Here is an 11984-nt window from a genome sequence, read left to right as displayed (position 1 = left end):
TTCCATGGATCCCAGTGATTCTGACGATGTTTTCTCGTGACATATTGTACTTCATGTTACTGGTAAAATTTCATTCAAATAACTTGCATTTATTTGTGAAAAAAATGGAAATTTGGCGAAAATTTTTAAAATTTCGCAATATTCCAAATTTGAATTTTTATGCCCTTAAATCACAGAGATATGGCACACAAAAAACTTGATAAGTAACATTTCCCACATGTTTACTTTACATCAGCACAATTTTGGAACCAAAATTTTTTTTTGTTAGGAAGTGTTAAGGGTTAAAAATTGACCACTATTTGGGCCCAAGGCAGAGCTCGGAAGGGAAGCAGCGCCATTTGAAGTTTTTGGCTGGAATTGAGATCGGACACCATGTCGCGATTGGAAAACCCCTGATGTACCAAAACAGTGGAAACCCCCCACAAATGACACCATTTTGGAAACTAGACCCCCTAAGGAACTTATCTAGATGTGTGGTGAGAACTTTGAACCCACAAGGGCTTCACAGAAGTTTATAACGTACAGCGGTACAATTAAAAAACCATGTTTTTTCCACAAAAATGATCTTTTCACCCCCAATTTTCATTTTACCAAGGGTAACAGGACCCTAAAAGTTATTGTGCAATTTGTCCTGAGTACGCTGATACCCCACATGTGGGGGTAAACCACTATTTGGGCACAAGGCAGAGCTCGGAAGGGAAGCAGCGCCATTTGATGTTTTTGGCTGGAATTGAGATCCGACACCATGTCGCGTTTGGAAAGCCCCTGATGTACCAAAATAGTGGAAACCCCCCAAAAATGACACCATTTTGGAAACTAGACCCCCCAAGGAACTTATCTAGATGTGTGGTGAGAACTTTGAACCCCCAGTGCTTCACAGAAGTTTATAATGCCTGGGCGTGAAAATAAAAAAATCGTATTTTTTCCACAAACATGATCTTTTAGTCACCCACTTTTTTATTTTCCCAATGGTACCAGGAGAAATTGGACCCCAAAAGTTGTTGTCCAATTTGTCCTGAGTACGCTGACACCCCATATGTGGGAGAAAACTACTGTATGGGCACATGTCGGGGCTCGGAAGGGAAGTAGTGACATTTTGGAATGCAGACTTTGATGGAATGGTCTGCGGGTGTCATGTGCGTTTGGAGAGCCCCTGGTGTACCTAAACTATTGAAACTCCCCACAAGTGACCCAATTTTGGAAACTAGACCCCCATGGAACTTATCTAGATGTGTGGTGAGCACTTTGAACCCCCAAGTGCTTCACAGAAGTTTATAACGCCCGGGCGTGAAAATAAAAAAATCATTTTTTTCCACAAAAATGATATTTTTGCCCCCAATTTTTTATTTTCCTAAGGGTAACAGGAGAAATTGGACCCCAAAAGTTGTTTTGCAATTTGTCCTGAGTAGGCTGATACCCCATATGTGGGGGTAAAACACTGTTTGGGCGCATGGCAGAGTTTGGAAGGAGCACCATTTGACTTTTTCAACGCAGAATTGGCCGGAATTGAGATCAGACGCCATGTTGCATTTGGAGAGCACCTGATGTGCCCAAACAGTGGAAACCCCTAATTCTAACTCCAACCCTAACCCCAACACACCCCTAACCCTAATCCTAGCCCTAATCCTAGCCCTAATCCTAACCCTAGCCCTAGCCCTAACCCTAGCCCTAACCCTAACCCTAGCCCTAACCCTACCCCTAATGGGAAAATGGAAATAAATACATTTTCTTTTAATTTTATTATTTTTCCCTAACTAAGGGGGTGATAACGGGGGTTTGATTTACTATTTACGGCGGTTTTTATGTTTGGCAGCTGTCACACGCTAAAAGACGTTTTTATTGTAAAAATAGTTTTTGCATCACCACATATTGAGAGCTATAATTTTTCTACATTTTGACCCACCGAGTCATGTGAGGTCTTATATTTGGCGGGACGAGTTGACGTTTTTATTGGTACCATTTTCAGGCACGTGACATTTTTTGATCGCTTTTTATTTTGTTTTTTGGGACGCAGAATTTACAAAAAACAGTATTTCATGAATTTCTTTTGGGTGGTGCGTTTACGCCGTTCCGGGTGCGGTAAAATTTATAAGGCGGTTTTATTCTTCGGGTCAGTACGGTTACAGCAATACCTCATTTAGGTCTTTTTTATGTTTTGGCGCTTTTATGCTATGAAAACAATTTTATATAAAAAATAATTATTTTTGCATCACTTTATTCTGCGAGCTATAACTTTTTTTATTTTTTCGCTGATGATGCTGTGTGGCAGCTCGTTTTTTGCGGGACAAGATGACGTTTTCAGCGGTACCATGGATATTTATATGCGTCTTTTTGATCGCGCGTTATTGCACTTTTTGTTCGGCGGTATGATAATAAATCATTATTTTTTGCTTCGTTTTTTATTTTTATTTTTTATGGGGTTCGCTTAAGGGGTTAACTATTGGGACAGTTTTATAGGGCGGGTCGTTACGGATGCGGCGATACCAAATACGTGTACTTTTATTGTTGTTTTTTTTTTATTTTCAAAAAATGAATTTATTGGGGAATATTATTTTTTTTTTTTTAATTTATTTAGCGATTTTTTAAAAATTATTTTTACACTTTTTTTTTTTTTTTTTACTTTATTACAATGTCCCAGGGGGGACATAACTGTCCTGTGACAGATCGCTGATCTGTCACATCACAGATCACTGTGACAGATCAGTGAAGTAGACTAAAAGTTCCTCATCATACCGCAATCCAATGAAATTTTGGAACAAATGAGAAACAAAGTAATTGAGGTCTATCAGTCTGGAAAAGGTTATAAAGCTATTCTCAAGCTTTGGGACTCCAGCGAATTACAGTGAGAGCCATTATCCACAAATGGCAAAAACATTGAACAGTGATGAACCTTCCCAGGAGTGGCTGGCCAATCAAAATTACCCCAAGAGCACAGCGATGACTCATCTAAGAGGTCTCAAAAGTCCCCACAACAACATCCAAAGAACTGCAGGCCTCACTCGCCTCAGTTAAGGTCAGTGTTTGTGACTCCACCATAAGAAAGAGACTCCAAGACAAAAACCACTGCTGATCAATAAGAACATAATGGCTCATCTCAATTTTGCCTGAAAATATCAACTTTTTGGAAGGTGTCTATCACATTACATGTAGCATAGAAGTAACACTGCATTTCAGAAAAGGAACATCATACCAACAGTAAAATATAGTGGCTGTAATGTGATTGTCTGGGGCTGTTTTGCTGCTTCAGGACCTGGAAGACTTACTGTGGTAAAAGGAACCCTAAATTCTGCTGTCTACAAAAAATCCTGAAGGAGAATGTCACTCCATCTATTTGTGACCTCAAGCTGAAGCGCACTTGGGTTTTGCAGCAGGGAAATGATCCAAAACACACCATCATGTCCACATCTGAATGGCTTATGAAAAAGCAAATTAAGACTTTCGAGTGGCCTAGTCAAAGTCCTGACCTTAATCCCATTGAGATGCTGTGGCATGACTCTAAAGGTGGTTCATGCTTGGAAACCCTCCAATGTGGCTGAATTACAACAAATTCTGCAAAGATTAGTGGGCAAAAATTCCTCCAGAGCGTTGTAAAAGACTTATTGCCTTTTATCACAAATTCTCGATTGTGGTTGTTGCTGCTAAGGATACGCAACCAGTTATTAGGTTTAGGAGGCAATTACTTTGTCACACAGGGCCCTTTAGGTTTGGATTTATTTTGCCCTTAATAATAAAAACCTTCATTTAAATACTGCATTTTGTATTTACTTGTGTTATATTTGTCTAATATTTACATTTGCTTGGTGATCTGAAACATTTATGTGTAACAAACATGCAAAAGAATAGGAAATCAGAAAGGGGACAAACACTTTTTGACAGCAGATTGGAGCTGATCGTACCCGTGACCAGAACCTGTCCGGATGTGAGAAGATTTTTCCAAGACGGAAAATGCCAGGACCTAGCGTGAGAGGTGTTGAATGTTGCCGAGTAGTTTAGCCACAGTCATCAACGGTGCTGTTCACCTCACCTTCTTGAGAGGCCCCACATCCGTCTGTATACACCGATTGTTTGTCCAGAGCAAACCCAGGTCAGTAAGAAAGCTAAGGCTCACTGCGCCGCCACAGTGTGTAACTGGGCACACACCTCACTACATTCTGGCGCCAAAATATTCAAGGCTGAGATAAAGCCTGTAGTTAGATATTTAGGCATATTGACTTATTGACTGTTCAGGCCTCGTTCATTGCTAAAATCAGCATCTGAAACGTCCGGATTTGTTGCAACACTACCTGTTTATTCCGTAATTAAGACTCCTAAACGACGCCTGGTTGCTGACATGCACGCAACGGACTTTAGAGGAACGCTATAGTATGGGATAATTGTTCAACTTTGATAGATTTAGTTTATGGCTAAATGGCCCTTGCAGTTGGTATTTTCAGTATAGTGGAGGACAGACTAGTCCTCTGAGTTCATTGAAGTCACATTGGGACAGGGAAGGGACATTTGGTTGGGGGATAGAGGTAATTGATTGGAAGATTATAAACTGTTGTGCTGTACTACAGACGAGCCCACACGTTACACTCATATAATTGTTCCAGGTTCTAAAGTGTTAACATGTAAAGGCGCCCAGCTTAGGTAGATTATTATTATCATTATTATACATTTATATAGCGCCATTTATTCCATGGCGCTTTACATGTGGAAAAGGGGAAATGTAGACAGGTACAATAAACATGTGTAAGACAAGGGGCACACAAGTACAGAAGGAGAGAGGACCCTGCCAGCGAGGGCTCACAGTCTACAGGTGGGTCTTCAAGTTCTTCTTGAAGGTTTACGTTGTTGGTGAGAGTCTGATGTGTTGGGGTAGAGAGTTCCAGAGTTTGGGGGAAGCACAGGAGAAGTCTTGTATGCAGTTGTGGGAAGAAGAGATGAGAGGGGAGTAGAGAAGGAGATCTTGAGAGGATCGAAAGGTGTGTTTCCACGGTCAGTATTGGCAGCGATTTGGAAGCAGCTCCATCCAAAGTGCTGCCGGCTTTTGTACGCACGGTGATTCCGCATGTGTTCATTGAACCATGCGGAATCACCGCGTCCTATACATTGGACTGTAATCTTTATCTTGCGGAGACTGAGCGTCTTCGCAAGATAAATAGACATGCGGAGACGAAAGACACGCCGCATGTCCGGTTACGCAGGGAAGCCGGAGACATCCTTGCACGCATAGTGGAGACGGGATTTCATTAAATCCCCTCCACTATGCTGTAACATCTAGCCGCTGCGGATTGGGCGCTGCAGCTGTACACATCGTCCACTCCGCAGCGTTCATTGACTGTGGAAACCTACCCTCATAGAAAGTATAGATTGGGCGCCACGCTGTACAGCACAAGGGTCTCAGCCGCCCGGCTGAATGTCTGTATAATGTTTTGAATGTTTTCTATTTTCTAATTGAGTCATCCACATAACTAAGTAAAATAATTACAGTGAGTGAATTGTGTACGGGTCGGTTTTCTCGCCCGTGACTTTGCAGTATCCTGAGAAATTCACCCCGGTACGTGACTTATATTTATATGCAGGTTTAATTGGTGAAAGGTCCTCTTTAAGGAAAATGGTCAAATATCACATGTCTGTAAGTGGAAAGAGTGTGCGATCCTTTGCTTTTAGTATCTGGTGTGACCCCTTGTGTAGCAATAACCCCATCTATTCATTTCAAAGTATTTCTTGATCAGTCCTGCACATTGACTTAGAAGAATTTTAGCCCATTCATACCTACAGCTTTACCTTTTTTGTATTGCTAGGTTATCTCCCATGAATTACTCTCTTCGGGTCCTTCCATAACATTTCTCTAGGATTAAGGTCAAAACTTTGACTTGGCCCTTGTAAATTTTTAACTTTATTCTCCTATAAAAATTCTTTTGTAGAACGACTTGTGTGCTTTGGATCTTTGTCTTGCTGCATGATCTATGTTCTTTCGAGATCCAGGTCATAAACAGATGCCCTGAAATTGTCCCTTAAAGTATGCTGGTGTAATTCTGATGGCATGCTGTCTTGGTCCAGATGCAGCAAAACACCAGACTCTAATTTCACCTTCAAATTATCTTCTATTTCTAAATGATCGCGTACTTTTGCTACTCACAGATGTGATATTGTAGTCTAATATTTTTGACTAATGTCTGTGATATGTTTGCGTATATATTTTTTTAGGACTTCTGTAAAACTCTGTAGTTTTAGATCAAATTTATGCAAAAAGGTGGAAATTTCTAAAGGGTTCTCAAACATTCAAACATCACTGAATAAAGAAACAAGCAGTCCACAGTTCTGGCTGATCATTGGAACATGATTAAAAGAACTACGGTAATTTTTTAATAGAACCTTGCACAGTTTATATTGCTTTTCACCATTAGAGGGCGCCCTCACTACAGTGTTTCATCATTTTGCATTAGTTGTTTTGTAGTTGCCAGCCACATAAAGCTTTGATTTTTTCATCAACCTGTCCTTGGACAGAAGCCTTGTCTAATAAGTGATGGACCCTGTAGATCTTACTAGCTACAGAAACAGAATTCACTTACATTTGTTTTCCAAGTCAAACTCCAGTGGCAATAGCGTTTGTGAAATCTCAAAGTTCGCTTCTATATAACCTGTGCAGAACAACAAAAGATAATAAAGGTAATAGATGTGTGCAAGAATGAGAGGAACGGCTGCAATATTAAAATAACAATGCCTATATTTTTCTTATGTCTTTTGATAATTATTTGGTAATATGCAAATTCCTTTTCTTTACTATATCTTCTTACAAATTCTTAAAATTATAAATAAAAAATGCTTATTAAAGGTTTATTCCAGTGTTCATAGATGAATATGGTCAGATAGTGCTCGTTAAAACAAGCACTTTTGCGATTTACTGCCTATTAAAATTTGAAGCCGTTCATGACATATTAACACTTTTCATTTGCTTACAGCTAGTTGCCTGGGAGACCGACCACTGCTGCTGTCTAGCTTGTAAGCGCCGCACTGAAACTGGCAAGGATCAGTGATCCTGACCAATAGTGATGAGCAAGTATACACGTTGCTCGGATTTCCCGAGCATGCTCGAGTGTCCTCCAAGTATTTTGGCGTGCTCATAGATTTAGTTTCTGTCGCTGTAGCTGCATGATTTGCAGCTGCTAGACAGCCTGAATTCATGTAGGGATTTCCTAAAAAACAAGCAATCCCCACATGTATTCAGGCTGTCTAGCAGCCACAAATCATGCAGATGCGTAAACAAAAACTAAATCTCAGAGCACGCTAAAATACACAGAGAACACACGAGCATGCTTGGGAAAACCAGAGCAGCCAATTGCTTTACTGTGAGAAAACTACATTCTACTTATTGATATTAGCCATTCCCCTACAAATGCTACTTGTGTAGAGGTGGTGGGGCGAGCTGGGGGGGTGGTCCCTCTCTTCACCGCGCAGAGATGTAACAGAGACAAGATGGAGGCAGGTTCTGGGTGCAACAGGTCCAAGTTTATTTTCGCTCGCCGTCCGCCTGACGGCCTCAAAAGCACACCGCACTTCCTTCAACTCAAGGCCCTCCGTTTCCAGGGCCGCTTCTCTCACACCGTACCTTACACTGGGGATGTGTATGCATACACCGTCCCCTCTTCGCTCGTCGACGCTCCTGACAGGTCCGTCACTGTGGCCGCCTTAGGCCCGTAAACCAACAGCACTTCCACTGATCAGTCGTCGTGTCAAATACGGTGTCTTACACCCAGTGCCTCGTCTCTTCCGCGGTTCTTCCTGTCAGGACCACCCCCCTGACGTCCTCTCTCCTCAGTCCCCCTGGTTTAGATTCTCCTCACAGCGCACAGACTGTCGCAGTCATCCTGTCACTGGAACTCCCCCTGGGGACTGGAACTTTCTGGAACCCTCCCTCAGTATTTATAGCACTCCCGGTCCCCTGTCACTGTAACTCCGCCCCCATGACCAATGGTTTCTAAAGCCCTAAGCTGATGTCAAGTCTTTTGCTCACACTCCTCCCTGCCATCTAATGGTCAACCCAAGGTACTGCATGTCCAGTACACTTTCCTAGCTGTTTCCCCACTGTAGTAACTGATACCTGTCTAAACTGTGCAAACCTATCTTTCTCTATACTGACACGTCCGTCCGTCAAGTCACCTTCCCTACACTCCCCCTTCCTTTGTCCATTGTCATCCTCGACAATCGTCATCCCTGCCTTCGTTGTTCTGAAGCTTCACCTACACTCTGTTGTCGGACCAGCTGTTGGGCCAAACCCACTACCTGCGGGGGCCGAACCATACTGGGAGCACTATGCTCTGAGCAGCCTACTGCTACTCACCAGCGCGCACGCCACATGACAACGTCTTTCAAATTGGGCTAGGTACACCCATATTCTCTCTATGGCGTGTACCTTCCCCTACTCTCCCTACTGTCACCTTCTACTATTCGGTACGCCATGAACGAGGTATCACACCTACCAGATCATTACCAGCGCCCACCTTCCTCCTTCCGGGGTGTCCGTGGTGTTGGGGACCTGACCTAGGACGGCTGTCTTTCTCACGTCTTCCATCTCTTTTACCTTTCTTTCAGTTATATGTCATGGTCGGCGTCCCGGTCTCCCAGACCTCCTCCACATCCAGACCCCTTTCGGATCTCACACTTTCCTTTGGTCCCTTAGACCTTCCCTTACCCGAACCTGTTGCATTTACTTTTGCATATTATACAACAAAACAACTTTATAATAGCAATAGTACCCCTTTTTCTATTTTTTTTTTTCCATTTACCATTTCTTTCTTTTTAACCAACAAAACAAACAAAAAATATATAACAGGCTTTCTCCCCCTTGCTTTAACATTGGCACTTTTCTTTTTTGCATTCCCGCTATGTCAGGCAAACCAATTTCAACACTTATAACAAGAAAAACATTTTCCTTTAACTTTTACGCAAACTGTCCCAATTACACCGTTATGCAGATAGCGAATTCCCAACAGTTCAAGCCATCTCCTGGTGGCTGGTAGCAAGGGACCCCACAACCGTGGTGCTCCCAGGATGCAAGAAGTATCCCTTTCTGCAAGTTAGAATAAACGAGCTGTCCCGGGGATCGTGCAGCCGCCATGCCAGCCTCTCCCCTCTCATGGAGCAGGTTCCAGACTTCCTGCTCCCTGGCCCTCTTCTTCTTTATAACTCCTGCGACCCAAACAGAGGGTCCAATACGAGCCCTGGAGTCCGGTGGGCGTGACCTAACTGAGGATGACGGCGGGGCAGAGGCGGTTGATGATATCAGCGGCCCAGCAGCCGCTGGGACCAGGTGGCGGGCAGGGACAGCCGGATTTCTCACAGATTGGGCCACAGGGCCTGACACATAGGCCGCAGCCAGCTCCAACGCCGGCATAGCCGCGGCCGCGGGATAGGCTGCACCCGGAGTTCGAGACGGAGCCGGAGTAGCTGCTGATTCTGGGAATGAGGTCGCTACCGGCAGGGGACACGCAGCAGCGCCTTTTGTAGACAGTCTCCGCACCGGCGACACCAGACGTGGGGCCACCGGGCATGATGAATCAGGAACGGGAACGGAGGCCCTGCTCAGCTCAGTGTAAACAGTAAGGGCCTCCTTGGCCAGACTTTCGGATACACAGGGGGCCGCATGCTGTGGCTGAGTAGCGGGGACTTCTTGCGGAGCCGCTGGCAGAGCCAGGGGAACTCTCACCTTCCCCGAAGTCGTGGCCTCCGTCACATCTTCCTGCGGCTTCGCCCGCAGTCTAAATTCTTCACCCCGCCGTCTGGCGGGGCTGGCCTCCAGACTCAGGGGCTCCGCGGGGAGGCTTCCCGGTGATGTCTTTGGCGGCCGCTCCTGTACGGTCCGCAACCGCTCTTCTTCTCCACCTGAGATCTGGAAGACTGTCCATGACTTCCAGCGGGTCTCTCGACGCCATCGCCACTCCAGGCGCCCGAGGCCTCCTGGCACATATCGTTTCCCCCAGGGGTACGTTGGAGGGGGCCCCAGTCCATCCAGAACCATGGCAAAAACCCGGACCTCTCTCCTGCATTGGAGTAATACCGCCATCTTGGGCAGAATCAGCTGCTGCCTTGGATCCTCTGCAGCAATGCAGATCCACCACAGCGTCCCAATTTGTAATTCACAGATCAGTAATTGGTAGTCCACAGGTGTTTATAATCCAAAATAGAGCAGCCCAAGTTTTTCTCAGTCCTCAGACGCAGGCCTGCCGCAGAAGATAGCGTATTAGCTGCGGCGATCCTGCCGACTACTCCAAATGTAGAGGTGGTGGGGCGAGCTGGGGGGGTGGTCCCTCTCTTCACTGCGCAGAGATGTAACAGAGACAAGATGGAGGCAGGTTCTGGGTGCAACAGGTCCAAGTTTATTTTCGCTAGCCGTCCGCCTGACGGCATCAAAAGCACACCGCACTTCCTTCAACTCACGGCTCTCCGTTTCCAGGGCCGCTTCTCACACACCGTACGTTACACTGGGGATGTGTATGCATACACCGTCCCCTCTTTGCTCGTCGACGCTCCTGACAGGTCCGTCACTGTGGCCGCCTTAGGCCCATAAACCAACAGCACTTCCACTGATCAGTCGTCGTGTCAAATACGGTGTCTTACACCCAGCGCCTCGTCTCTTCCGCGGTTCTTCCTGTCAGGACCACCCCCCTGACGTCCTCTCTTCTCAGTCCCCCTGGTTTAGATTCTCCTCACAGCGCACAGACTGTCGCAGTCATCCTGTCACTGGAGCTCCCCGTGGGGACTGGAACTTTCTGGAACCCTCCCTCAGTATTTATAGCACTCCCGGTCCCGTCACTGTAACTCCGCCCCCCATGACCAACGGTTTCTAAAGCCCTAAGCTGATGTCAAGTCCTTTGCTGACACTCCTCCCTGCCATCTAATGGTCAACCCAATGTACTGCACGTCCACTACACTTTCCTAGCTGTTTCCCCACTGTAGTAACTGATACCTGTCTAAACTGTGCAAACCTATCTTTCTCTATACTGACACGTCCGTCCGTCTGTCAGGTCACCTTCCCTACACTTGTATAAAACTGTAGTGACATATTCCATAAAGTACCACCTTGTCTTTTTTCTTTTTTCATCTGTCAAGCCTTCTGGGAGAGCACATTGTAGGGAAGTGGACTGACCTATGGACCTGACTGCAGTAGTAAGGGGGATGTACAATGTGCCATAAAAGTGCTTGACGTGGACTGCTGTATATGTATGTGGGGAGACAGCTGGAGACGGAAGGGAGAGATGGACAGAAGAGGAAGCTCCGGAAGGGACTGAGGAGAAAGACGGTCAGGGGGCTGGCCCTGACAGGAGAGCCGTGGACAGAGAAAGCCCCGGGGGTACCAGACGGAAGGACTCGGGCAGGGGAAGCGCTGTGGCCATGGACCTAATGGCAGCCACAGTGAAAGTACCGCGAGTGACATCACTGTAAGAGGAAAGAGAAGAAAAGTGAAAGGTACCCGGGCCTGTACGTGGAAGGTGTCATGCAGCTGCTGTGTGGTGCTGCCTGCTGCTGCTGTTTGGTGCTGCAGTCGTCGAGAGGACGGCCAATAAAGAGGACCTGTTGAATGCACATCAGTCTCTGTCTCAAGTCTGTTCGCAGCAGCAAAAAAGGGACGACCCCCTGGTCGGCTCACATACCTACAACATCACACAGGTTGTACTGTATTAGGGCTCTTTCACAGTACCAGAGATATCAGTGTTCATGTGTACAAGTGTTTCATACTTGTGGCATACGTGTGGCAACCATGAGTCACCCCAGTATCACACATTTAGGCGCCTGAGAAAAGCCAGCACAGATTGCGCTGTTCTTAGATGTCGGGTGCTGAAGACAGCTCCCATCATTGTCCCCTGTTCATCGTGAGCAGAGGACAATGTTGAGGGTTGTATTCAAGTGTAAAATTAAGAATAAAATAAAAAATAAAAATATCCCTCATCTGTCAAAGTTGAAAGAATCCATTGTGTCCAACGCCGTTATCTATCTGTGCG

The sequence above is a fragment of the Dendrobates tinctorius genome, unplaced genomic scaffold (genome assembly GCF_039654945.1).
Source record: "Dendrobates tinctorius isolate UK_male_01 unplaced genomic scaffold, ASM3965494v1 ptg000051l, whole genome shotgun sequence".
In the NCBI taxonomy this organism is placed as follows: domain Eukaryota; kingdom Metazoa; phylum Chordata; class Amphibia; order Anura; family Dendrobatidae; genus Dendrobates; species Dendrobates tinctorius.
The sequence above is the reverse complement of the archived record's forward strand: the minus strand, read 5'-3'. Positions refer to the sequence as shown.